General features: G+C 43.3%; 1 long non-coding RNA gene across 1 annotated transcript; it reads right to left on the bottom strand.

Annotated features, from left to right (window-relative positions):
- Positions 1–8,117: 8,117 nt before the first annotated feature.
- LOC138749272 (uncharacterized) lies at positions 8,118–25,017 on the bottom strand. Its single transcript, XR_011348530.1, has 3 exons — positions 24,914–25,017; positions 19,636–19,733; positions 8,118–8,359 (listed from the first exon to the last, which is right to left on the bottom strand). It is a non-coding gene; the product is annotated as an uncharacterized lncRNA (long non-coding RNA).
- Between the last annotated feature and the right edge of the window lie 2,725 nt (positions 25,018–27,742).

Raw genomic sequence — 27,742 nt, 5'->3', positions numbered from 1 at the left:
TTGTCCTTAATTGAATATGTAGCTCACAACGGATGATCTACAATGGTTGCATTGCTCATGTGGAATATGTGGCTCCCTGATTTACCTACATTTAATCTTACCTGTTCCTTGCCCAAGAAATGTCATTACACGGAGCAGTCGGGATGCCCCATGACATTGTCGTGCGCGGGAAAAACAAGGAGCCGCGAGAGTAGGGAAATGAGGTGTTTTGTGCAGCTCCACAATGCCGGTTCAAGTCTAAATTTATAATTTAAGATTAGTCTTTAACATCCTAATTGCTGAAGAAAATTTGTTGTCTTTCTGCACAAATACAACTTCACACTGTTCTTTGAGTATTTAACCTGCCAGATTTGTATTTTTTCCCATTGGCGTGAATAAGAATAGTTATTTTATTTTGAAAAGCAATTTTAGCACAAAGAAATGTAGCCCATCAACACATGCTATAAGCATGTCAAATCAGCAAAATACTGAATACACTGCAAAATTCTAAAATTAGCTTTACGATTCACAAGACTACAAGAAATAGGAGCAGGAGTCGGCCATTCAATGTGATCATGGCCGATCTGATGATAGGCTCATCTCTACTGACCTGTGTCTTCCTCATATCCCATAATTCCCTTACTATGTAGGAATCTCTTCAACCTTATCTTAAATATATTTACTAAGTTATAGTTTCTAAGAAGATCAGAGAAATGGGAGCAATGAAAGTCCCTTTGAGCTTGTCATGCCACAACATGAAAATTATATCATGCCTTTAACAGTCCACTTTATCTCCTTTACTCTGCTTTCTACTCAACCAACAAAAGAGAGAATCCATTGTGATCAAATTTCTATTTAGAAAGGGTTAAAAACTTCAAGTTCCTGGGTATTAACATCTCTGAAGATCTGTCCTGGGGCCTCCATATCGATGCAATCACGAAGAAGGCTCGCTGGCAGCTATACTTTGTGAGGAGTTTGAAATTTGGTACATCACCAAAGACTTTCCCAAATTTCTACAGGTGCCCTGTGGAGAGCATTCTGAACAATTGCATCACTCCCTGGTAGGGAGGTGTCAATGCACAGGACAGGAAAAGTCTACAAATAGTTGTGAAGTCGGCCAGTGCCATCATGGGCACCAGTCTTCACTCCATTGAGGACACCTACAAGAGGTGCTGTCTTAAGGAAGCAGCCTCTATCCTCAAGGACCTTCACCACCCAGGCCATGCCCTCTTCACACTGCTACCATCAGGAAGGAGGTACAGGAGACTGAAGGCGAAGATCCATTAAAAAAAACAGCTTCTTCCCCTTTGCCATCAGTAGTTAGTGGAATGCCAGTGACTGGAGTTCAAATCTGGTGCTGGGGGCAAAAGTTTAGAGGAATCATGAGGAGGGACTTCTTTACTCAGAGAGTGGTGGGTGTGTGGAATGAGCTTCTAGATGAAGGGGCAGAGGCAGGCTCAATATTTGCATTTAAGGAGAAATTGGATATGTATATGGACGGGAAAGGAATGGAGGGTTACTGGTTGAGTTTAGGTCAGTGAGGTTGAAGAAAGTTCGGCGTGGACTAGAAGGGCCAAGTTGTTCTATGCTGTAATTGTTAAATGGGCAATGAACCAATTTCCTTATAAATGTAATTTATAACAATATTTACACCTATGACGCTGCAGCAAGACAACACATTTTGTGACTTGTTCATGACAATAAATTCTGATTCTGATTTGCTTCTGCTGGTCTGACCTGTACAGTTTAGCCCAAATTATCCAACCAGTGATTAAAAGATTGGGAAATCTTGAATGCAAGTGAGTTAGAACCAATACCACAAATCCAGGGTTCAATTTGCCTTGATCAGACTCTACCAAGAGAACTGACCACACCCCCCATCTTGTAATTGTGAGTACCATATCTGCCAATCCCATTGGTTTAGAAAGTTTCCTCATAATATGCTTATTTTCTAATGTGCGCAAGCACCAAGAGGCACTTGGTAAGATATATTTTGTACGTCAAAATGTATCTCAACTCTCAACTACACGTGCAATCAAAACACTAAAATAAATGCCAAGTACTTTTCGAAAGAAAATTATTTTCCATCACTCAGTTACTCAAAGGTACCTGACTTGAAAGCCTTATTAGATACACATAGTTTCAATGATAAACTGATTTTTAAATGCATAATAAAACTATGCCAAGTTAATACCATTATAATTGTAAAATAATTCTTGGCTATGAAAGGGAACAATTGCTTTTGATCATAGAAATCCATTATTGTTGTCAATTTTCGCACAACACTCGCTTTCGCATGGTCCCTTCCTCAATTTTCCCTTTTCTGTTTGGTTGTGACAAACATTCATTACAAGCCTACAGGTATCTCAATTATTGGATAGCTCACTCCACTCTTTATTCCTCTGTCTCCATTGTATTGGTTCCATGGAGACTTTCCACGCAGGAGCCTCTAAAATGTCTTATTTTATCCTGACAGCTCTCCACCACTATAGAGCCCTCAAACCCATTTGATTTATTTTTAAATTTTTTTGATTTAAATTTTAAATTTAAACGTACAGCACGGTTACAGACACTTCGGGCCCATTAGCCCATGACGCCCAATTATCCCCAATGACAACCCTGATATGCATTGAAGGGTGGGAGGAAACCCATGCAGACATGGGGGAAACATACAAATTCTTTACATACAGCGCCGGATTTGAACTCCAGTCACTGGTTGTAACAACATTGCATTAACTACTACATTAACCATGCCACCTACACGATTCTTGCTTCCCTGCTCCCATCCTTGTTTCTTACTGGTGAGTAGAAGGATAGAGATCCTCTAGTCATTATATTCTGTCACACCAATGTCTACATTCAGCAGATCAGCCTTTGCAATTTTTTCTAGCTCCAATAAGATTCCACTGTGTTACGAGCCCAGAGAACCCCAAAACCCAGCAGCAATAAATATTCACCAAGACAAATGGTTACTTAAACAAAAGTTGCTTTTAATTATCTTTAAACATGAAAACAGAATCACACTTTAACTTATCTCTATTGACTTACTTAACCCCCTTCTAATTCTAAGCGCACATGGATGTAATTGTGTGTAAGTTCAGAAAAGTTCTTTGGTTCACAGTCCAATGTCACTTCTCATTCCTTCAAGTTCACTGGTTGCAGGCAACTCTTATACCAGAAAATTTAACATTTATAAAGTTCACCAGGCTTTGGTGTTTGAAAGGTAAATGGTAAAAGGTAAATGATTCCAGGACATCCACAGCTGATGTACTTCTATCAGCCACTCCAATGTCTTGCTGACGAAACTTTCCCCTCAGGGTTCTCCAGATGATAACCTTTTTCTTTCAGGTCATCACAGAGTTCCTTTCTGTTTCAATTATTCCAAGTGAAACATTAGACAGCCAGTCCTCTCCTCCTGCATGAACCACAACAGCTTTGTCCAGGCCATCTTACAAATGGGCTTTCCACAAGCTTGCCTGCTTGTCCGGTTCCAGTCCCAGCTGCTGTCTGCTGGCTCTTACACGGTACATCTGTCTCTGTCTCCATCTCTCTCTCTCTCTCTCTCTCTCTCTCTCTCTCTCTCTCTCTCTCTCTCTCTCTGAGAGAAAGCCTGTTTGACTCTGCTTCCAAAACCACGTAACCCTCTTAGAACAACAAGTTCTCTTCCAGACAATACGTGGCTCCAACAAGCTCTTTCATCTGTTGCCTTTTGTAAACAACAATCCATTAGTGAAGTCCCTTGAACAAAGCTCTTGCAAAAGCTCTGAGGCCCCGATATGTCTAGCATGGGAGAGAGCTCCAGTATTTTAAATAAGATCTGTTTTAAAGTGTTTGTATGTGACCTACTCTAACAAACCTTTCCCAATTTATCTTCCAAAAACATACTCTGTCACAACTGCCAGGCACATATTGCCTCCCCTTGCTCATTCAATAGCCCTTTTTACACTGAAAAGCCTCATTATTGCCATATACATGATCCATCCCTGCTTGTTCACACAGAACTGAAAAAAGTCAGTCAGTGAGTCCTTTTACACGGCAAGCCAGCTTCCCGAAGCAAAAGAGGCAAGGTGTGTACTACAGCCCTGCTCCACCCCTGATACTAAGCTAAGGTGAAGTGCTCAAAAGGCAGATAATACCCAGCTTTAATCATCTTAAAAGGGTTTCAAAGGGATCATTCTCTTCTCGGCTCCACTGTCCTAATCAACCACTCACTGTCTTATCATCTTTTACCATGTTATTACAGGAATTGCAACACCAGTCTTTTCACCTTATTCCTTCCCACCATCTAGAGATCCGAATGAAGCAGCGATTCATTTGCCCATTTTCCAGTCTGGTGCACAGTGCAGTCTCTTCTACATCGGAGAAACCAAATGCTGATTGGGAGATCACGTCCATTCAGTGTAGAAGGTTGACTCAAAATTCCCCTGTTACTGCTCTTGCCCCTCCAACTCCCACGGTCCTATCTGTGTTTCCTTCTGCACTATTATACTGAAGCTCAGCGTAAACCTGAGGAAGTGTGCTTGATCTCTGGTCTGAACAATTTGCCGTCTCCTGGACTTAATTCTCAAATTTTACAATTTCAGGTCTTTTGCTTCTCTCTGCTTTAGAATTGAGTTCATCCACTGTAAGATATGGCTCAGTTTTTAATCTCCTTATCAGCACAGCCGATCCTTCTGGGCACGTTCCACAGCCTTGCACATCCCAACATTTGCATTTATTTGCATTTGTGATTAACACTCTAATTTCCTAGCTATTGTGCATTTCTCTCTCTCATTTTTAAAGAAAGTCAACACTTGACAAAAACACAAACAATTTTTTTCACTACTGCAGAAAAGCGTGTAATGTTTGAAATTATGTTTAAGAATGAACATTGAAAAAGAAAAATACAGTGCACAGTGGTTTGCACCCCCCCCCCCCCCATCCGTGGTTTCGCTTACCCACAGTCAACTGCAGTCCGAAAATATTAAACAGAAAATTCCAGAAATAAATTGCATGCCGTTTTGAGCAGTGGGATGAAATATCGTGCCGTCCCGCCTGGGATGTGAATCATCCCTTTTCCAGTGTATCCACACTGTATTCGCTATCCTCTCGGATATCCGATCTACTCTCGCCGTATCACAGTGCTTGTGTTCAAGTAACCTTTGTTTAGTATTGTTATAATTGTACTATCTTATTATTAGTTATTGTGTTAATCTCTTATCGTGCCTAATTTATAAATTAAATTTTATCATAGGTATGTATGTGGAGGAAAAAACATATATAGGGTCCAGTAATATCTACTGTTTCAGGTATTCGCTGGGGGTCTTGGAACATATCCTCCATGGATAAGGAGGGGCTACTTTACAAATGAATTTCCTCATGACACCTGTGGACACTTATTGCCACTGTACATCTGTGGCGCTTACGCAGGCACCCCCCGCGCACAAAAGCCCGATAAATTATAAAAGTTTGAGAGCGGATCCTCAATGATCCGGATTTCTGGCATCCGGAGGTTTGGACTTTTACTGCATTGAATTCACAGATGTAACGGAGGTGCAAAGATAATAAACAATCTGCTGGAGGTGCTCACTCTGCAGGTTGAACAACGTTTGAAGAGGAAAGAGGAATTGACAGCATTACTCTCCCCTCTCCCCCACCCCCCACCACCATTTCCACCCCACAGATGGTGCTCAACCCTCCTGAAGAATTTTGGCATGTCACCTGCATTCAAAGTTTCTACGGAAAGCAACCCCATCAAGGTGCACCATTTTGTAGTACGGGAAGTCCTCCAACCAAATCCGTAAGAAACTGCAGCGGGTGGTGAATACAGCGCAGATTACCCCCTCTTCACTAGTTTTATAGTCTTCTAGCCTGTGGCAATGGAGGGTAAGGTAGGATTAGATAAGAAGTGGTACTTTCTTTAGGACTGCTGCATCATTCATTGTACAACAGACCTCAGCCTATAATCTTTAATTGTGCCCAATAAACTGTCAACTTTGTTTCATGATGTTTGACAATTTTGTAGTATTACTACAGTCTGAATAAAGAAAGTTTTCATAGGTATTACCAAAAGACCAAATATTTGTTATGGCTGTAACACAGCAGAGCTAGGACTCTCAAAAAAGTAAAATGGTTACTTCAATATTTTACAAATCATTACATTTTCATAAAGCCTGTAAAGGGTAAAACCTTGTGTTTTGATTCTTAGTTAATTTTGTGCCTGTTTCTTAAACAGAACTATTGTTTGTAGTGATACCATAGTGACTGTCATGTAATATCCACCCAGGCTAATGGCTTGCTCATTCTACATGATGTGAAGGAAGCGTGAGCACGAGAAATTTTTATTTGAATTTTTGTATCTCTTTAAATACCATTTTGTATCTCTTTAAAGTTTATGTATCTCTTTAAAAGCTTTTTATATCTTTTGTTTTTCCATTATACAGTAAATGCTTTGTAATTCATCATTATGAAAGTCTTAATATGAAACTATGCAAAATGTTAATCAATTCTATCAACTAATTAAAACTACATAAAATAACAGCCACAGAGTTTGATTTGTTGAATACGCTTTGGAAGATTTGAAATTAGGATATATTAGAAGAAGGAAAGTGCTGTCTATAAAGTCTTTCTTTCCTAATTTGCATATTGGGTGATATTGTTAGTGGTTTCATCCTCTTAGTTACTGCCCTCTTCTCCTTCAAATCCATTGTCACGTCCTAAAAAATGTACACCCCAATCCGTTCCGTCTTTGCTAATTGGTCCACTTTCAATCTCAGGGGCGGCACGGTTGGTATTTCATAAGTAGTGCAAGCAATCAGGGTGAGGGTTCAAATCCCATGCTGTCTGTAAGGAGTTTGTACATTCTCCCCGTGTCTGCATGGGTTTTCCCCAGGGGCTCCAGTTTCCTCCCGCCATTTGAAACGTACCAGGGGTGTAGGTTAATTGGGTGTAAATTGGGCAGCACAGACTTGTGGGCCGAAATGGCCTGTTACCGTGCTGTATTTCTAAATTTAAATTTAAGGTTCTTCTGCACAGTCATTGAATCTGTCATCAAATCCCACATCCACATTCATTTTCTACCAGGGTCATGCATAACCCTTGCCCAATTAACCTGCTGTCCACCACAGGATTGAAATATTTCATCAAAATCACAAAGGAGATCTAATGTGGGTGCACTCAACATTCTTGAGGCTAATATCAACAAAGACATCTTAAGAGTTGGAGAGAGATTTATGGAGAAGGGGAAGGGGAGCTACCACCAGAGGTTGTGAAAACAAGATAAACGATTATAACTAAAGCATTAAAGCAAAGAGCTTTGGGTTAACAGAACTTGCTGTGGCTGAGAAAAGGGGCAGCAAATTTTTTGGATGACATTCTAGATTATTAGAGATAGTTAAACGATTAATCTGACATTTCAGTGGCTGTTTAGTGCACCAATGTGCAATCAGACCAGACAATCTTTTAACATATTTTTTTTCCTTTGCATTCCACGATGAACATTACATGTTGGTGTCTCTACATTTGTGCACTTAAAGGAAGTCAAAAAGCTGTATGTGCATATTTTCTCCCTGTGAAACGAGCTGAAGCAATGCCCGACGATGGCACAGCCAGGTGAATCTGCTGTAAACCTACTCCTCAACAATCCAATTTTTCCCTACCTCACACCCATAACCCTCTATTTTTCTTGCATCCATGTGCTTATCTAAGTGCATTTTGAATGTCCCTACTGTGCCGGGCTCCACGACAATACATTTCTGGCACCCACCATTCGGCCACTCACCTTAAACAGATGTCCTCACCCTGGCTAAGAGGCGCTGGCTGCCCATCATAATCTTTTGTGTGGTGGAAAGCGTGATGACTGGCCGCATCACAGTCTGGTATGGGGACAACAATAACCCCTGAGCAAAAAGCCCCGCAAAAGGTAATGGACAGAGACCACACAGACAGAACCCTCACACCATCGAGAGCATCCGCAGGGAACACTGCTGCAAGGGATCCGCGCCACCAGCACACACTCTGTTCTCACTGCCACAAGACTCACACCCCCAGGTTTAGGAACAGTTGTTACGCATCCACCATCAGACTCCTCAACAATAAATGGAATCAGGGACTCATTTCAGGACTCTTACCTTTGCACTTGATTGTTTTAATTCTCTTCTGCTTTGCACAGTCAGTTTGTTCACATTTCTTTATTTGTTTACATGTGTACAGTCTTTTCCTGTGGTAATTCTGCCTCACCCACAGGAAAAAGAATCTCACGGTGGTATGTGATGTTATGTATGTACCCTGACATTAAATCTAAAGTCTATGAAGTCACTTCTCATCCTGATCATGTGTTGTCTTTGAACTTTAGCTTGAAGTAGATAAACAAGGAAAGTTTTTTTAATCCCACTGGAAGCATCTAAAAAAAAGAATTGCTTGGTCATTACAATAGTATTCAAAGCGTTTGTATGGCATTTTATTAAAACTAATTCTTTCTCTCAAATGCATTCGTCCATCTGGTTGAAATTGTACCTGACCTCCTGAAGAAATTCGGGGAACAAATTTTCAGATTCTCTTTGCGGTTCAAGAAAACTAAGTTCTGAGCTCAGCTTCTCTTAATTACTTACTATCTCAGAATAGATTGGGACAAAAAAAATCTCAACACGAAAAATAAAAATGAGGCCCCCTTTGGACAATAGAGGGCTCTGGCGATTTTTAAAAATTAAGTGTGTAGCGTACATTCTTATGGTAAACCCAATTTCATGATACAAGGTTGCTCTGTTACTGAGGTTTGTATGGGGCATACACATTACTCTGCATTATCCCATTCATTTTTGCCGAGATGATACAGGGCTACAGCACAGTATTGGGCCCATGAGTCTGTGCCGGCCAGCTTGCATCCAATCAACCTACTTCCCTGTTATGTTTTGAATGGTGGGAGTAAATTGGAGCACCCCCCAACCCCCCCCCCCGAGGAAAATCCATGCAGACACGGGAGAGAACATGCAAACTCCTTACAGACAGCGCGGGATTTGAACCCTGGTCCCGATCGCTGGCACGGTAAGCTAACCCTGATGGTGGCTATTATTTTGAATTGAGATAAATGAGCCTGATTTTTTTTTTAAAAAACCTGATTTAAAAAGAAAATCTCAGCAATGTACCTCAAAAAAAGATCTGAAATTATCACGTCAGCTTTTAATGAGGAAAATTAAAACTTGACCCCTTTAGAATGATGGAGACCACCTATAAGGGGTTTAAAATAAACAATGAGCCTACTGCATATCCTTATGCTAAACGTAACTTACTTATTAACTCCTCAGATTTCAAGGATATTTACAGAACTATGCGCAGGATTCATAGATATTAAATTTTATTATATATTGTTCGATGTGAAGTCAGACTCTGGGTTGTAATGGATTTCAACTCTACATAAGTAAAGAACTACCAACACACACCTCTCTGTCCCCACATCTTGCTCCTTTTAAGAATGAGCATTTCCAAATTTCAGATTCTTGTATCCTATTTTGCACCAAATCCTATGTATAATAAGACTAACTGGCCTTAACTGGCTCTAGGTTCAACTGCATTCTGATCTTAAGCAACGAAGAGAAAGAAAATAGTAGTACTGCTGGAGCTGCTGTGGACCCTCAGAGAGTGGGAAGTGGAGACACAGTGGCCGTGGGTCCAATCGCCTGTATGGTGATCGCCTGTGACTGCGGGGTCTGAGCCCGAGATGGCGGTGCGTGTACGGCTGCCGCCATGGGGGTTTGCAAACTTCGGCGAAGCAGAGGACTGGTGCAGAAAATGGGCAGAACACCCCCCCCTTTTGAGAAGGAGAACTGTCTACGGGCCGGCGGACCAGTGTGGGGGTCCTGCGGCTGACAACCACACAGGTGGTGGGTTGTTGGCCACTCGAGGCGGGGGAACCCGCGCAGGCTGTGGGCTGCTGGTGGCCAGGGTTGAGGGACCCGCTCCAGGCTGGCTTGAGGAGTACATGGTATCAGAACCGGGACACGAGAGGGTGCAGGAGCCTTCCTGATTGTGCCAGAGGTTCGGATTTGGAGCTCAGGTTGCTGAAGGTTTGGACTGAACTCTGAGAGGCTGCAGGGATGCTGGAGGCAAATCCGTGGATACTCAGCAACTCTGGGAACCCTCTTTTGCTTCATTTTCTCTGACTGTAGGAGTGCTGAGCAATTTCTGCTGATGGTGAATCATTGGGTGCCTTATGGTAAGATTAAAGGAAATCACAATTTCTGTTTCATTACACGACAATAAAAATAATAATCTTGAATCATAAACTTGGATTTCGATCCAAAATCGCTACACTCTCTCTAGCTGTTGTTTCCTCTCGTCCAGCAGCTGGATGAGACTTGTTCTCTGCCTCTCGAACACCTTGGAATTAATCGATGTATTATTTTGGATGTGCCAATAACCTTCATGGATGCTCAGGTCCTGACTCCCAATCTGGCATGGTGTCAAACACTGCTTGATAACATCACAGTGAAATATTTTGGGCTGTTTTATTCGGTTTGAAATTCAGTGAAAGTTACTCTTCTTGTCATACACAGCACACGGCCAATTGAGTTGGTGGGTGGATGATTAAGGCTGCAGATGGCACAGAGATTTGAGAAGCTGTGGACAGTGAAACCCTCACTGTCACAATACCACTGAATTGCCCATTTCTACACTATTCAACTCCACCTCTCGGCTCATGACATGGGATTAATCTTCCCGTGATGTTATAGAGGAATCTTATAATATCAGGAATAGGAATTTAAGGAGATTACAATCGGTGTTTGAGACCCAATATTAAACGTTGCAGACAAATTGCCTCAATTCCTGTACTCATGGTTTATAAAGAGTTAAACGTTCTCCCTGTGTCTACGTGGGTTTTCCCCGGGGGCTTCAGTTTCCTCCCACCACTCAAAAATGTGCAGGGTGTGTCGGCCAATCGAGTGTAAATTGGGTGGCATGGGCTCGTCGACCGAAATGGCCTGTTACTGTGCTGTATGTCCAAATTTGAAGATTTATAATTTAAATAACTGAAAGTTTTATGCCTCATTTCCAGAGAAAACAATCCCCACGACTAGAGACACATGCAGAATGTTATGAACTGTCACTTATTCATGCAGTATTGGTGGAGAATGTGAAAACTCCACATAGGCAACATCTGCAGTCAGGATTGAACCCAGGGCTCTGGTAGTGAGGCAATGGCTTCATCAGTTGCACTGCTCCTTTCCAGCTCTTTTTAATAGGTCCTTCTGTCTGGGCCAGTTCATTTTCCAGCTCACTTGATTGCATTCATGAGAGGAAGCCGACATAAGATTACAAGATGTAGGAGCAAATGTAGGCCATTCGGCCTGTCAAGTCTATTCTACCATTCCATCATGAGCTGATCCATTCTCGCACTCAGCCCCACTCACCTGACTTCTCCCCATCACCTTTGATACTGTTGTGTTCAGAATAGATGCGATGGGTTCAAGGAGAATCAAAGGTGGAGACGTTATTAACAAACAGTGGTCTTGATTTACACTCACTGAGGTTTTTACAGAAGGGCACTCACTCACACGGACACAGCAATAATACACACATCAGGTGCAAATAATTCACTACTGAACATTCTTAACTCCTGACTGGGAATACAAGGGTTGAACACACAGTACCCACCAATTCTCTCTATCTTGTTCAGTCACGGCACATTAATAAATGGTAATTTAAATACAGCTAACATATTGTGGTGATACACCACCGGCCTACTGCAGGGGGCAACCTCTGTACCTGTAGGAATGTAAGGGGACAGAACAACACCTGTCCGGCTGTCAATCAGTCGGCCTGAAGGGATCAAGCCCCACCTGGTCGGGTGTCAATCCCCCTCCGGGATATAAGCCTGCGCCGGCCTCCCGAGGCCTCACTCAGAGTTGCTGCAGCCACAGCCAGCCTGGCTCTGTGGAAGTCTTTGTGGATTAAAGCCTGTTGTTCAGTCTTTACCTTGTGTGTGTCTGATTCTGGCTAACAGCGCACCACAATTTAATCCACAAAATTTTCCCACAGCTGCCATAGAAAAACTCCTGAACGCAGGGAGCCTCAAAGTCGACCCACGCCACCTGGAAGCCCAGACATGCTTCGAGATCTGGCAGCACGCGGTTGAGACGGTCATTGAGGCACACGAGGGCGACATCCTGGACTCAGACCGGAAGAGGATGGTCCTACTCTGGTCAAAGCTGGGTTTCCATGCCTTCCAGGCAACCAAAAGCTGCTCCACATACAAGAGTGCAATGGACACTCTCGAGAACTTGTACAAGCCCCCCATGTATGCGGTCTGTGCAAGGTACCATCTCAATACCCGAGTCCAACAATCTGGGGAGACGGCTGAGTATTACCTGGGACACCTGCGAGAGTTGGCTCGACCGTGTCTGGCTGAACCTGGGGTAGGCACAAAGGAGGTCAAGAGGCTATTCCGGGATGCCTTTGTCCAAGGGCTATGCTCGAGGGCCATCCGGCAGAAGCTGCTGGAAGATAGTATCTACACCCTGACCAAGACAGTGGAAGTGGTCCGAACCCTGGAAGCTGCAGCCCTGCATATCAAAGCCTTTGATTCCAGGTTTCCCCAGGCTCCCTCATGGCCCTCTCACACTGCATCTGCAGCCCAAGACCAAGCTGGGGAGGAGAACGTCTCTGCGGCAGTCGCCCAGCGCCCCTATAAGTACTGTGGGTCCTGGTGTGGGTCAGACCGACAATTGTGCCGAAACTTCCCGGCTAGGAACCAGTACTGTTCCCGATGTGACAAGAGAGGCCACTTTGCTAAAGTGTGCCTCACAATACCAGCCGGCAGCTCAGCGGCCCTCTATGACCTCCCCACATCCCCTGCGGACCCCTCCATGTGCGCGTGCCGGGCGGCGCCATTGTCCCCGCTACAACTTTTGCCTTTCTCGACTCCAACAGTGCAGCATCCGGCTCCTGGTGTAATCCCAAACTCTGCGCACCACTCCTCCTGGGCCTGGATTTCCAGTGCCACCTGCAGAGTGTCACCCTTGCCTTTGGAGGGCTCCAACCTCCACTCACATTACACAGCACACCAACCTACCAGCCCCGGCCAACCTGCGGCCTCTCCACACTATGCATCACCCCACCGGCACTGTTCCCACATCCTACGCTAGGCTGCAAGCTGATCGCTGCCAGAAGTAGGTGCTATTGCGCCGCAGACAGAGACTTCATCAAGGCGGAGGTGCGGCGACTCCCGGAGGAAGGTGTCATAGAGCCCAGTAACAGCCCAAGGCTGGTGGTCAAAAGGGGAAGTAAGCCGAGGATGGTCGTGGATTACAGCCAGACCATTAACTGGTACACCCAACTGGACACCAACCCCCTCCCGAGGATCACCGACATGGTCAACGAGATAGCCCACTACTGGGTTTTCTACATGATTGACCTGAAGTCAGCGTATCACCAAATCCCCATCCACCCGAAGGACAAGCCCTACACTGCCTTCGAGGCAGACGGGCGTCTGTACCAGTTCCGCCGAGTTCCCTTTGGGGAAACAAATGGGGTCTCTGTTTTCCAGCGGGAGATGGATAACATGGTAGACCGGCACAAACTAAAGGTGACATTCCTGTATCTGGATAACATCATCATCCTGCGCTGGAGAGTCGAGGTGGCAACCTACAGCTACAACATCCAGTACCACCCCGGGAAGTTTAACGACTCCCCTGATGCCCTCTCTCGGACCTGCGCATCTATCTGCAGGCATTGCATGAGTCCCTCTGCCATCCGGGTGTCACCAGGTTGTACCACTTCATTAAGTCCCGGAACTTGCCGTATGCCATCAGGGACAACAGGGACATGCCAGGTGTAATATTAATATTAATAGAACTTAAATATTATAGAGGTCAAAATCTTCAGAACCACTAAATCCCACGCTGTCTACAAGGAGTTTGTATGGTCTCCCTACGTCTGCGCGCCCTTCCTCTGGATGCTGCGGTTTTCTCCCACCCTTCGAAATATATGGGGTTGTAGCTTAATTGGATGTAATTGGGCGGCACGGGCTTATTGTCCAGGAAGTCCTGTATAGGAACATAGGAACATAGGAAGTAGGAACAGGAGTAGACCAAAAATGGCCCATCGAGCCTGTTCTGCCATTCAATAAGATCATGGCTGATCTAATTTATTACCTAACTCCACCTACCTGCCTTCTCCCCATATCCCCTAATTCCTCTATCATGTAAAAATTTATCTAACCGAATTTTAAATATGTTTAACGAAGCAGCCTCAACCACTTCCCTGGTTAGAGAATTCCAAACATTCACTACTCTCTGGGAAAAACTATTTTTCCTCATCACTGTCCTAAATCTACTCCTCCGAATCTTTAGTTTCCCCGGCCAGCTCAAAAAATCTTCCTACATCTATCCTATCCATACCCTTCATAATCCTATATGTTTCTATAAGATCTCCTCTCATTCTTCTGAACTCGAGCGAATATAATCCTAGAAGATTTAATCTTTCATCATAAGTCAACCTCTTCATCCCAGGGATCAACCTAGTAAACCTCCTCTGGTCCGTCCCCAAAGCCAGTATATCCTTCCTCAAATATGGAGACCAGAACTGGACACAGTACTCCACGTGCGGTCTCACCAGTACCTTGTACAGTTGCAACATTACCTCCCTACTCCTGAATTCAATTCCTCTAGCGATGAAGGCCAACATTCCATTTGCCTTCTTAATAACCTGCTGCACCTGCAACCTAACTTTTTGCGATTCATGCACAAGCACTCCCAAGTCCCTCTGCACAACAGCATGCTGTAGTTCTTCACCCTTTAAATAATATTCACCTCTTTTATTTTTCTTGCCAATGTGGATAACCTCACACTTACTAACATTGTACTCCATCTGCCATACCTTTGCCCATTCATCCAGCTTAACTATATCCCTCTACAGATTCTCCACATCCTCATTACAATTTGCTCTTCCACTCAATTTGGTGTCATCCACAAACTTGGCTGCACCACATTTTGTCCCCTCCTCCAAGTCATCAATGTAAATGATGAACAGTTGTGGGCCTAGCACCGACCCCTGCGGCACCCCACTTACCACTCTCTGCCAACCTGAAAAACAATCTAAATTAAAAATCCTTTGATCCTTTCCCGACAGCAACTATTTGATCTGCTGAGTGTTCCCAGTACATTCTGAAGTTATACTTTTAATTGTCCAATTAGTTATTTTAGTTTTATTTAATATTGCTTTCAATCCTGTTATCCATGTCTCTTCAGGTATGTTTTGTAGCCACGTAATTTGTTTGATCTCTTTATATGTTAGGAGAGAAACACAAAAGTCTGCAGATGCTGTGATTGTAGTGAAAAAAAACCCCAGAAATATTGGAGGAACTCGGCCCGTCTGGCAGGAGATAAAGATATATACTGATGTTTTGGGCCTGAGCTATCCTTCAAGGTGCGAGTGAAAAGCAGGCAGGTGCTGGGGAGAAGGAAAGAATGGTCAGGGGAATGAGTTTTATAGGAGAAATTCTTTAGGGTAGACATCCCTCAAAGAGATTTCGCAGTGGAGTAACTTAATGGAGTGAAGCACAAAAGACATTGTGATTGGAGTAAAAACACAGAAATGCTGGAGGGACTCAGCCGGTCTCTCAGCGTCCATAGGTGGTAAAGATATATTACCCACATTTCAGGCTCCCCCTGGCCTTTCTTTCCTTCTCCCAGGCTTTTAAATCAGGCGCCTGTCTGTTTTTAACTGTAGCTTGAAGAAGGCCTCTGCTTTTTAAAAAAATCATTTTGTTGCAATGACCATTTCCTTTCATTTTTATTGCAAAATAGGAAAACAAATTGGGCTTGATCCTTTCAGAATTCACCTCAGCCAGATCTGATGACTCGGGTAACAACCTGCAGAGAAACACTGAACCAGGAGAGGGCCTCTAGGGCTCACTGTTCCTTCTTCCCCTGTTGCAATGGAACTCAAATCCAACTTTGAATGATAAATTCAGCTATTATTGCTGCTTTTGCAAATCTTTATGCCCTCAGCCATTTTATTTGAAAATATTGGTACCCTGCTATTGGAACAATTTTCACCACACATACACAGTATGTGTATCCAGAGGTGGAATTAACAAGACTGTATTTAGACTTAGGACATGGACGTAACTGGCAATGCTAGCCTTAACTTCATGCCAGCTTGTCTATCTTTGATTGCCTGTGAACAGAAGCGATGGGTCAGGGACAACCACATTGGTGAGTCACACGTCGGCCAGACAAGAAAAGAGGCAGATTTCCTTACCTATTGAACACTAGCGAACTGAAAGGGGTTTTAATAACAATCCAAGTTCCTCATTAGACACCAAAAATAACAAGTCCCCACCAAAAAAAAAATCCAGATTTATTTATGTATTTGTATTTAAATCCATCACTTGCTATGGTTGAATTTGATCTCCCAAGATCAGGCCTCTGACCTGCTCATCCCATTACATAGCCACAATAGAACATCGAACAGTAGGGCAGGAACAGGCCCTTCAGCCCATGAGTCTGTGCTGAACATGATGGCTAAATCAAGCTACATCACTAATGCTTACACTTGATAGATATCCCTCCACCCCTCCTTCCATAAGATGCAGGAGCAGAAATAGGCTATTCAGCCCATTGATTCTGCCCTGCTATTCAATATGAGCTGATCTATTCTACCACTCAACCCTACTCCCTGGACTTCTCCCTATAACCTTTGATGTTCTGGTTATTCAAGAATCTCTGCCTTAAATACACTCAATAACTTGACCTCCACAAGTGCCCGTGGCAACAAATTCCTCTGACAAAAGAAATTTCTCGGCGTCTCCCTTCTGACTGGATGCCCTTCTGAGAATGTGTTTTTACAAGAGATGTCTGCACTCCATTCAGGATCAGATTTCAGATTTATTGTCTAACAGACTACCTACATGACATCACATAAAACCCTGAGATTCTTTTTCCCTGTGGAAGAGGCAGAATTGCCATTTAATGGTAATGCAAAAAAAAACAATACCATGTACACATGTAAATAAACAAATGTTAACAATTGACAATAATCAATTTGTTCCAGCCACACACTAGTCTCAGTATAAAAAATTGTCCAACACATCTCCCTCAAACTTGCTCCCCTCCCACCTTAACCGTATGACCGCGAATGCGTGATGCTTTTACCGCTGGGAAAACATTTTTTAGTGTTCACCCGATAAATGCCTCTTCTGATTTTATAAACTTCACTCGGCAGTTTCCCATGCCCCTGAGAAACCAACCCATTTTTCCAAGCTCTCCCATATCCTCTTGACCATGGAACATCCTGGGAAACCTCTTCAGGACCCTTTCCAAAGCCCTCTGTAATGGGGTGACCGGAAAGAATTAAGATTCATGCAATAAAACAGGTGTAATGTTGCACACAATTTGCTTTGTGCCCGGAGGAGAAATTTCCGGGGGCCTCTTACAGTCAGAGAAAGAAAAGCCAAAGAGTGTCCCCTGAGAGACACCAAGTGTCTGTGGATTCACTCCCAGCCCTCCCACTCTCTCTGCAATCACACAGACTCCAGTCCCAACCGTTGGCATCCAGAACTCCAGATCTGAACCTCCGATATGATCAGGAGACCTTCAGCACCCGTGGCACTCTCTTGCATCCCAATTCCGATGCCCTGGTACCCCTTCAGCCAGTCTCCGGGCAGCCGCTTGGTGCGAATCCTTTGACCGCAGTCACCAGCAGCCCGCAGCCTGTGTGTTCTTGAGCCGCAGACCCCCTCACTGATCTGCAACTGTGGTTACTATCCCGTGGGTCGACTCCTCTGCTTCTCCTTCTTATACGGGGTGGAGTGTGGAGGGGTAGTCTCCCTGTTTTCTAATACCCTATGCCACTTCTCTGCTTCTCTGGAGTCTGCAACCCCTCAAGACTGCTACTGGATATAGGCACCACTATCTTGGGCCCAGACCCCTGTGGTCACAGGATTTTAAAATAAACCACAAAATTGCAGCCTGTGTTCCCAGCGTCTAACCAAATTTTACATCACTGCCACATGACATCCTTATTTTTAGACACAATGTCCTGCCCAATGAAGCCAAACTTACTGTAAGCCTCCAACACCCAAACTACTTGCATGGACACTTTGAAAGAGCTATGGACATGAACCTCTGGATCTCCCCACACATCAGTGTTTTTAATAGTCCTACCATTGGCTGTATATGTTCCCTTTACATTTGACCTCCCAAAATGGGACACGTCACACTTGTCTGGATTAAACTCCAACCCAAATTAAACTGCAAAGACCCTGTAGTGATGGTATGTGAAAGAGAATAGGTTCTGGACAGATAAATGGGGTTGATGGGACTGATGTGATTACAGTAGTCTGAGCATAGGCATAGACTTTGAATTAAGATTTAGACACATGGCTTTGCAACAGGCCCTTCTAGCCCACGAGCCTGTGACCCCCAACGACACCAATTAAAATACAACAACCAACCCCCCGACCTCAACCGATGATTTTGAAGAGAGGGAGGATTCACACCAGGCTGCTGGAGATTGGCTTTAGACAGGCTGAACTGGGTACCAGAACCAGGATGCCGAGGGCACTGTAAGCCTCCTGATCGTGACGGAGGTTCGGATCTGGCGCTCAGGTTGCCGATGGTTTGGACTAGAGTCTGTGCGGTTGTAGGTGCCCTGGAGATAAATCCATAGAATAGCAATTGATGCATTGAAATGCATATTGTCCTATAGCCTCATTAACTCTGGAAAGGGCCACTACAGTGAGCTTTTCAACATGCTGTTTTGGAAAGGAATGGGGCAAAAAAAAAATTGTGAAGCAGCATTTTATTTTCAATATCAATGGGGATATAGAGAAAGACTGATAACGCCATCGCCTTCAAGCTTCAATCTGACATAAATAGCCAAATGATGACATAATTTTGGTGGCACGGTTCGCGTAGTGGTTAGTGCGACGCTATTATAGCACCAGCTAGAATTTGAATCCGAGTTCGGGTCAAACGCTGTCCGTAAGGAGTTTGTGTGTTACCTCCGTGTCTGGGTGGGTTTTTATCCCCAGGTGCTCTGGTTTCCTCTCACCCTTCAAAACGTATGGGGATTGTAGTTTAGTTCATTTATCTGGGGGGCACAGGCTTGTGGGCTGGAATGGAATGTTACTGTGCAGAATGTCTACATTTAAAGCATTAAAAAAATTTAAAAACTAAAAAAAACCCCGAAAAAATATCCATTGCCCAACAACCGTTTGTGGTGATATGTTTCCTCCAGTGTATATAGTTATCATTGTCGGTTGTATATATGGAGCTGGCCCGCCCATGAATGACTCATACCCTACGACTCCTCCCCCGTGGCCCCGGGCCATAAAGGCCGTGCCACCTTTCCCTTGCCGCCATTCCTATCCTGGGATCCGGGCCAGCAAGGTTCTTCTGTGTATCGTTTCCTCAGCTTATCTCTGTGGTGACTGGTAGCGCCCTACACTGTTTTCAGTAAACTACGCCCTCTGCTGTTAAAGTGCCTGCATGACCCTGTCCCTTTATCTTCAGCTCTCTCTAAAATAGCTCCTTGAATCTTGCTATTTGAATGATTGTTGGAAAATTCTGATTTCCTACAATATGGTTCTGATCTAATCAATATATTTGAAAATATAATGTTTAATTAAACAAGCAGTAACAAGGAAAAAGCAATTGGGCCCCTTTAGGGTAAACTTACCCTCTCACATCCTTCTTACTGGAGGAGACCCCTCGTGACATAAAATGTCAGTCTTCAAAAGCCGTTGACACCACTCACGACCAGTTCAAAAGGGAAATCTGTTCAATTAATTCAAGAAACAAAGGGTTCTTACAAGCCATCTGCTTTTGATAATTCCGGGCAATAATGAGCAGAAGAGTAGCTTCTCTGTGAATGGTCCTCGGCATCACTCACAATTACCAGTCCCAAGGACAGGGCCACTTAATCAATGGAATATTTCCTCCTTTTAAAAAAATATGATCATGGATCTTCTTGACAAGAGACAAGTTAGGAAAGGAACCAGGGCTGATTACCACATTTCTTTGCACACATTAATCGTCACTTTCAACAGTGTTCGTTGCGTCTATCACAAATTTCAATAAACTGCGTCGAAAGCATGTAATCATTATTATAAGCCATTTACAAAATTCTTGCTGCCTGCTACAGCATCTTAAAATCTTTCTGTAAGCCTTTGCATCGAATTGCATTTGACAATAATTTCTGTGAATCCTTTAGGCTTTTATTTTATGATGGGAAAGGGGTTGGATAAATTCCAGTCGTTTTTGTATACCATGTGCTATATTTCGGTGCACTCTCTCCAACAACTTTAAAAATAATCGATTGCCTATGTTCAATCATTTTTCATATTCTGTACCTGCAGGAGTGTAAGGGGACAGGACAATACCCGGCCGGCTGCCAATCAGTCGGCCTGAACGGATCAAGCCCTACCCAGTCAGGTATCAATCACCCTCCGGGATATAAGCCTGTGCCGGTCTCCCGTGGCCTCACATTGAGTTGCTGCAGCCACAGCAAGTGGTTAGGAAAGTGGAAATCTTTGTGGATTGAAGCCTGTTCTACAGTCTTTATCTTTCTGTGTGTCTGATTCTGGCTCACTGCGCACCACAATAGCCACAACAATTATTGAAGATTTAAGATTCAAGATTCTTTTACAGTTATCTTAAAATCTTTCTATAAGTCTTTGAACCAAATTCTGTTCAACAATATTTTTGGAATAATTCATGATGGGAAAAGGGGCTAGATAAATTCCAGTTGTTTTTGTATGTCAGAGGCAGTGTTTCTCTAACTTTAGAAATCATTGATTTGATTGAGGTCTACAAAATCATCAGGGGGATAGACAGGGTGAAGTCGGATTACTTGTTCCCAATGATGGGGGAGACGAGGACTAGAGGGCATAGTTTAAGAATACAGGGTAGGCCCTTTAGGACGGAGAAGAGAAAACATTTTTTTACCCAGAGAAGTGTGAATCTGTGGAATGCTCTGCCACAGAGGGTGGTAGAGGCAGATTATGTTCAAAAGAGTTAGATAAGACTCTAGTGGGCAAAGCAGTTAAGGGTTATGGGGATAAGGCTGGAAAGGGGTACTGATGGTAGTGATCAGCCATGATCTGTAAAATGGCGGTGCTGGCTCGACGGGCTGAAGGGCCTACTCCAGCTCCTATTGTCTATTGTCTATTGTCTATGTTCAATCATTTTTCATATTCTAACAGCTTCCTGCAACCTAAAGATGCCACTGATCCTAAGTAGGTATTACTTTGCCAAGTTTTGTCTGTCTGATGTAGAAAATTCATTTTTGCCCTTCATGTTGCTGAGGTAACATCAACATAGAACAATAATATTACATGAAATTGCCTTCTGCCTGCTGTTAGCGGAGAAAGGCTCATCATTAGTGTGACCTGGTGCCACTTGGAGTGAGAAAGAGAAGTTAACGAGAGTCCCTTCGGAGTCACCGAGTGTCTGTGGATTCCCCTCAGTCTCTGCAGCCACACGCACTCCTATTCTATCCATTAGCGAGCTGAGCTCCCAGATCCAAACGCCCTACATGATCTGGAAGCCTTCAGTGCCCGAGGCCTTTTGGGAACCCTTACTGCCCTCAGCACCCTCTCGAATCCCGGTTCTGATTCCTGGTTCCCATGATACTGTCTCCAGCAGCCTGCAGCCCATGTGACGGCAAGCAACCAGCAGCCTGTGTAGGCCCCTCAGTTATGAGCCCGTTGTTGGTCCGCTGCTGGGCTTACCTCCTTGTAGGGTCATTTCCTCTGCTTCTCTTTCTCAGTGGAGGGTGTTTCTGGTACACAGGCACTGCCATTTTGGGAACGGACCATAGAGTTGCAGCGGTCAACTCCTTTAAAAGGCCATTTAATGCCTGTGGGGAGTTGCCGGCATTAGGACCAGGTGGTTGAGCCCTTTGGAGCAAACTATGACCATTAGTCTTTCTCCAGTTCTGGCTGCTTGTGCTCACCTTATTTTAAATGTTTAAATTTAGACATACACCATCTCGGTCAATGAGCCCATGCTGCCCAATTTACACCCCATTAACCTATACCCCCGGTATGTTTCGAATGGTGGGAGGAAACTGGAGCTCCCGGGGAAAACCCACGCAGACACGGGGAGAACGTACAAACTCCGCACAGACAGCACCGGATTTGAATCCTGGTCCTCATTGCTGGAGCTGTAAAAATGTTGCACTAACTGCTATGCCAACCATGCCGGCCAAATATCAGGATATCCTCTACCTTCAGTAACCTATAACCCATGCTCTGGAATTTTCCCATAATCCAGCTGAAAACAAAGACTGAATTGAAGACATTTAAAAATCAGGAAGAATAAAAAGGCAAATTCAATATGGACAGATTATAACAGACAAAGTAAAACTTCCCTTGCTTGAAGTAGGTTGACCAAAAGAACAAATTAAGTAGCTATTGATTTGTAGATTATTATTATAAAAAGGGTCTTATGGATATCTAGATGATTACATAAAGAAAGAAGCTCTAAACATGATTAGTTCTCTTATAAAGGTCCTGAAGAACGCTACATGGAAGTTTATACGTGTGAAACAGAGAAAAATTAGATGGTCGTGAAGTAGGTTTCCATAGGTCATCATGGGCTAAAGGGCCTGTATGTCACTGTAAAAACATAAAAATCTGGAGAAACTCAGCAGATCAAGCAGTGGCTTTTATGTCGCAAAAGTAAAAATACATAACCGACATTTCAGGCTTGAGCCTTTCATTGAGGTATAAGAGAATGTCAGCAGGCGTCCGAACATTCAAGGCCTCGCAGTTTGGCCTTCGCAACACCCAGACCCTGTACTGTGCAGTGTGACTCAGTTGGGCTTAAATCTGGGGCAGCTGGCTTTTGTTCCAAGATCCGGAAAAATCCGATATTTGGAACACACAGTCCCCCAAGGGCTCCGGATAAAGGATTGTGTACCTGTACTGGCAAAACTGCGACGTCCGTTAAACATGCTATGATCCTGCCAGTCTTAAAGCATACCGCAATGTAAAGCATTGTCAGGGCAGAGCACTCCGAAATCTAGGCCCACTCTCCCTTCCATTCTGGAAGGTCCTGTTTCCATAACAAATGGGATCTGTGAGTGAACAAGTGAGTATTTTATTCAAAAAAAGTTTTTCCATAGCTCTCTCAGGAATGATCTTATTTTGAAGAAGCATGAGAGAATTGTACCCCACGTTCAGTAAAATCTCTGTACCAGGCACCTGAGGGGATTGGTAGATCCCGAATAATTGACTTTTCCGGTTGCTTGAGACTCACTCTTACAAACCCCAACTAATACATTTGCATTAAGAATACACAGTGTAAAAAAACAAAAATCTATACTGTACTTACACTGAACAAACTTCCCTTGCATGAATTTATAAACTTTTATTTTCAGTCACATTCTTTGAAAACATTTAGCCGTCACGGCATCTGCTGATTCCCACCATGGAGCCATCCGAAAGATGAACAATAACATCATAATTAACCCCTCTCCTCCAAGTTTACAGATAAAGCATTACCAATATACTTAATAATATACTAATAAAGATAAAGACTCTTACTAAGCAGGAATAAGGAGACTCTTTAATAGAGTCACCCCAATGGCGAGCTCTTCAACCTAGGTGATGCTATTTTAATCACACACAACTTTATTCAAGCAGCTGTTACAAGCAAAGCATGACCAAGGCACTCCGCTGGCTGAATATTTGCTCTCGTCTTCACCAAAGGTTTACGTGTTACTTCAGAGAACATTTACTTGAACAATTTAAAAATTTTATTTATTCCAATCTATTTATTTATTAATTGTCCTTGCTTTTTTTTTTGCCGGTTGCTTGAATTCTGGACAACAGGGGTTTGACTGCATTGATCAACGTTCATCTCTCAATGACCATCTCTCTCCACAGATGAAGTGACCATTATCACGCTGATGTATGAAGGAGCTTGTTCTGCACATTTTGATTGCAAATTTTCCTGCGTCGCTTCCGCTCCAAAAAATATTTCATTTCACCGCTCACACAAACAATTTTGTGAATCGAGGAATTCTTTCTTATGGTCAAAATGAAATATAAAACTGTACAATAGAAATTATTGTAATTGGGGCAGCATGGTGAGCGCAAAACTGCTACAGCACCAACGACCTAGGTACGAACCTAACGTTGTCTTTGAGGAGTTTGCACATTTCCCCATGTCTGCGTGGGTCCTCTGAGGGCCCCGGTTTCTTCCCACTGTTTGAAACGTTCAGGGGTATTAGGTTAATTAGGTGTAATTGGGCAGCTTGGGCTCGTGGGCCGGAAGGTCTTTTTATTTTTACCATGCTGTGTGTCTACATTAAATTAGAATTAAATGTAATTGAATTACATCTTTCCAAATGCATGACTTGTTCAATGAAACAGTGAAGATTTGGAGCAGTCTAATTGAAGATATTTTAAATCTACAATCCTTGCCATAACCAGCAGAGGTCAGTAGACACTAAGAGAACTGCTACCTGGCACTGTGGGAAGAGGGAAAGGTTTCTGACTCAGCTACCAGAACAATTATGGGCGGTACAGTTGATGTAGTGGCTAGCGGGATGCCTTTCTATTTGCATATGCAAAAAGCATAAACCCAGATCACTGCATGCCCCTTACCAAAAGTCAAGCAAAATCCTCCAATGCTGGTTTACTGCTTTGATTAACCATTGAGGAAATGGGAAATGAACGGCATCCCTGAAGGAGCCACACCAAAGGCCCTACTTTCCAAGGAGTTTAAGGAGATTTGTTATGTGGTCAATCTTCTACAAGTGGAATGTCTAATGACTTCGTTTAGAAACTCAAGTGCCCAGGAATGCAGAAGACAGCAGAAAGCGATAAACCTGACAGCGCATTACTGGTACCAAACCTCCCATACATTCTATGTGAGGTGCTCCCTCAAGAAGGCAGTTAACATTGTAAAGGGCATGATAGTCATAGCCTCTTCTCACAGTTACCTACAGGCAGAAGGTACAGAAGCTTGAAGTTCGGCACCTCTAGGTTCAAGGACAGTTATTTTTCCAACCATGATCAGGCTCTTCAAACTTCCCAGCGTGATCTTGACCAGCACACTAATCCAAATAAACAAATATATGTCTACATTACTAAAAGTGCACATTTATTTTTTACAAACTGCAACAGGTATTATTTTTTTAAATTTAAATTAGACATACTGTCCTGTAACAGACCAATTCGGCCCTACGAGTCCGTGCTGCCCATTTTACACCCCATTAACCTACACCCTGGTACATTTTTGAAGAGTGGGAGGAAACCGGAGCCCCTGGAAAAAACCCACGCAGACACGGGGAGAACATACAAACTTCTTACAGACAACGCGGGATTCAAATCGAGGTCTGGTCCTGATCGCTGGCTCTGTAAAGACATTGTACTTATTGCAACACCAACCATGTCACCCTTAATCTATTTAATCTACCATTTATATATATATTATCATTTTTTTTTAACTTTTGTGGCATATTGTGATAGTTTAATTTATACTTCTTGTTTGGTTGTGTGTTTCATGTAACTGAGTAGCAAGATTTTCACTGCATCTTTACATTGTACTTAAGTACATGACAATAAACTCTCATGTCATTTCAGCCAGTTCCGAGGTCATACCCTAACCAATGAGACATTCCCTTAAATGGTGTTACTAGATTGATCAAGCGAATCCTTAGACCTTACGCTGGGGAGATTCACATCTATTTTGTGAGTTGACCTTCCACCTGCACTTCCTGGCTTGAAACAAACGGGCAGACATGCTATCCATGCCCAAGCTTTTCAAACCATCTCTTTCCCTGAGGGTTTGAGCTGGTCTGGAAGGAAAGCCAGAATTGCACAATGTGTGTAATATAATAAGGAGTAAACAAACTAGAAAGCAACTGCAAACCTTTCAGGGCATGCATTAGACTGTCATTAGACTACCACTGCAAATTCATCTTGAATATATTAATGCCCCATCCAAATCATTCCTATTTCCTGCTCATACTCCGTTTCCAAACTCGAAGTTAAGAAAAAAATTGTTGGAAGATTTAGTTTGAGTATTGGTAAATAGCAGTTATAAGTGTGTTTTGCTGTAATGTGGAGTTATTTACAGATAGTTGGTGCCTGCATTGAGGAAAACATGAAAATCTGAGCAGGAGTAGGCCACTCATTCCCACAGACGAGCCTGCCGTTCAATACTAGAATGGCTAATTTGTCCCAGGCCTCAATCCTTTTGTAAAAATTATATATAAGCAGGAGTCGGCAATTTGGCCTGTCAAACTTGGTTGGCTGTTTAAAAACATCGTGGCTGATCTGGCAGTGGACTCAGCTCCATCTATCTGTTCTCTATTCCCCTACTATGCAAAATTCTATCCAACTCTGTCTTAAATATGTTTAATGCTTCCTTGGGGAGAGAATTCCACTGAGTCACTACTCTCTAGGAAAAGTAGCTCCTCCACATCTCTGTCTTGAATCTACTGAATCTTGAGACTATGTCCGCTAGTTCTACTCTTACCTAACAGTTGAAACAATTTTCTTATCCATCCCTTTCACAATTTCATGTTTCTCTTGTGGTGATGTGTAATTAAACCACTAGGTCACCAGGGGTCATCCCGGTGACCTTGTATATAAAGCAGTCCAGAGCTACAGTCTAGCCTTCCAGGTTCGTCTTGCAGAGAGAAAAGACCTCTTAGTGTACATATTAGTTTATTAAAGCTGTCTTATACTCGCACTGCTGGTGTGGTTATTGTCAGTACATCTCTTACATCCCCCGTTCTGAATCCCAGCAAGTACAGTACCAGGCAACTCAATCTGTCTTCATAGACTAACCTTCTCATCTCTGAAATCAACCTGGTGTACCTCCTCTGCACCATCTCCAAAGTCAATACATCCTTCCTCAAATAAGGAGAGCAGAACTGCACGCAGTACTCCAGGTACGGCCTCACCAATACTCTATACAGTTGCAGGTCCGCTGGGCTCATAAATTCAATCCCTCCAGCAATATAGGCCAACATAAGACATTAGTGAGGCTAGATTTGGTGTATTTTGCACAGTTTTGGTCAACTAACTACATGTAAGATTGAAAGAGTGTAGAGAAAATTTATTAGGATGTTGCCGGGACTTCAGGAACTGATTTACAGGGAAAGGGTAAACAGGGTTAGGACTTTATTCCCTGAAGCGTAGAAGAATGAGGGGAGTTTACAAAATTATGAGGGGTATAGACAGAATAAATGCAACTAGGCTTTTCCCACTGAGGTTAGATGAGATACAAATCAGAGAACATGGATTAAGGGTGAAAGGGAAAAAGTTTAGGAGGAACATTTGGGGAACTTCTTCACACAGAGAGTATGGAAGAAGCTGCCAGCTAAAGAAGTGACTGTGGGCTATAGACTGGGTGCAGGTCAGTGGAATGAGACATTATTCAGCATGGACTAAAAGGGCCGAAGTGTCTATGGTTCTATAGTTCCATTTGCCTTTTTGAATACCTATGGCAACTGCAAGCTAACATTTTGCAATTTCCCCTTTGCCCTCAATCCACAAGTACCTCCAGTGATCTAGCCTCACCACCTACTCTGGAAAAGAACTCCAGAGATTCGCCACCCTCTGAGAGAAGAAATTCCTATGCAACTCGTGTCTAAAATTCCCCGCCCTCTGAAGAATGGGGAATCTACACAAGATGAAATTGGCACTTCTTTGTGGAACTATTGCAAGTAGCAAGCCACATGGTAAACCTGTGCTATAATCATTTATGTAGAAGTGGAATTCCCAGAATCACGTTCAAAATTTGGTGGACTCGACCCCTCCCTA

This window comes from Narcine bancroftii, chromosome 14 (genome assembly GCF_036971445.1).
Source record: "Narcine bancroftii isolate sNarBan1 chromosome 14, sNarBan1.hap1, whole genome shotgun sequence".
NCBI classification, from domain to species: domain Eukaryota; kingdom Metazoa; phylum Chordata; class Chondrichthyes; order Torpediniformes; family Narcinidae; genus Narcine; species Narcine bancroftii.
The sequence above is the reverse complement of the archived record's forward strand: the minus strand, read 5'-3'. Positions and strand labels throughout refer to the sequence as shown.